Source organism: Vitis vinifera, chromosome 11 (assembly GCF_030704535.1).
Source record: "Vitis vinifera cultivar Pinot Noir 40024 chromosome 11, ASM3070453v1".
In the NCBI taxonomy this organism is placed as follows: Eukaryota; Viridiplantae; Streptophyta; class Magnoliopsida; order Vitales; family Vitaceae; genus Vitis; species Vitis vinifera.
In genome coordinates this window covers 11,513,353-11,514,827 of record NC_081815.1, presented here as the reverse complement: position 1 = coordinate 11,514,827, position 1,475 = coordinate 11,513,353, and the positions used below count along the sequence as shown (strand labels likewise).

Sequence of the window (1,475 nt, the reverse complement as noted above, 5' to 3'; positions counted from 1 at the left end):
CAAGAATGCTTTAAGAGTTCACCATTAAATGTTCATACGGAGCAACCCTAACTCATATATACACTTTATAATAAGCGTTTAATGCATATTTATTCACTTAAAGCCTATGAGTTTGTTAAAGATTTAATTTAACTGTTAATTTATACTAAAAATACAATATTTTATCTCATAAAAATAAAATTTATTTCTTCTATGTTGTTGAATAAAAAATCAAACTTTTAAAAAAAAATTAAGTACATTTTTTTCCTTATTTTGGGGAAAGCATAATATGTTAGTTGAAATTGTAGTTAAGGTATTTTGTTGATAGAGTGCAAATTTATTTATTTAGTTTCAACTCATTGGTCTCCTTAATGAAATATTTTGTATAACTAGTTTTACTTTGATGAATTATTTATGAGGTCTTTTTTGAAGTAATGCTCTAAAGGTGCAACATAGAGATGACAATGGAGAGCTTTTTATCTGCATTAGAATAATCTGTTATATTTTATTTTGAAAACTCTTTACAATATAATTTTTTTCTTATAATGAATTGAAAGGAGCACAATCCATGTATGTAAGAGGCTAATTCATGTAAGCAAACTTGATAACATAAATTAATTTTGTGAAAGTTATAATTTCATTTATGCTTATTATTTATTGTATGTATATATAATTTAGATGTTTTATACTCTTCCTTATTTTTATTTACAGGTTACAAAGGAAACTTGTTTGCTAAAAGAAGAGAAACCATTGTGTTAAAGAAGGCGAAGTCAAAAACCATGAAGATTACATCAGTGAACTCATTAGGAGGTTGAACTATTCTTTTAAAGATTATGGTTTATTTTAGTAGTCTTGATATCAATGTTTGTTCTTATGTTAGAATTAGAAATTCTTATTGAAATATTTTGATATAATTAATAAGTTTATGTGTAATTAATATATATAGGTGGTTACATTAATTGTTTAAACTAGGTTCATGTATATCAATATTTGGATATATTTTAATTAATAAAATTTAATTTAATTTTATTGGTTGTAATTGTTTTTTAATTTAATTATATAAGAAATCAATTATTTTAATAATGGAATCAAAATATTATTTTTTTAAATAGAAATTGTTCAAAGATGATGCTTTTATAAGCATCATTGTTAGCATGAAACAAAGAAGACATTTTTAAAAGTGTCATTAATAAAATTAAATCAAAGATGGCGTTCGCATAAGTGTCAAGAATGGTAATTTTATACAAATTATTTCAATAAAAAAATGTTCAAAGAGGACACTTCTACAAGTGTCATTGTTGACATTATTCAAGGATGACATTTCTTAAAGCGCCATTGAAAGCATTAATAAAATATGACGCTTCTTTGAAGTGTCATTGTTAATTATAACATTTAATGACAGGGGCGGAGATGACGCTTCAAGGAAGCGTCATCTTTTACCTTTCTTGATGCATAAAAAGTGTCATTATTTCACTTTTTTCTTGTAGTGGCACCTA

General features: G+C 24.5%; 1 long non-coding RNA gene across 1 annotated transcript; it reads left to right on the top strand.

Annotated features, from left to right (window-relative positions):
* Positions 1-531: 531 nt before the first annotated feature.
* LOC132254651 (uncharacterized) lies at positions 532-1,017 on the top strand. The gene is made up of 2 exons (XR_009466954.1): positions 532-570; positions 691-1,017. It is a non-coding gene; the product is annotated as an uncharacterized LOC132254651 (long non-coding RNA).
* Positions 1,018-1,475: the final 458 nt, after the last annotated feature.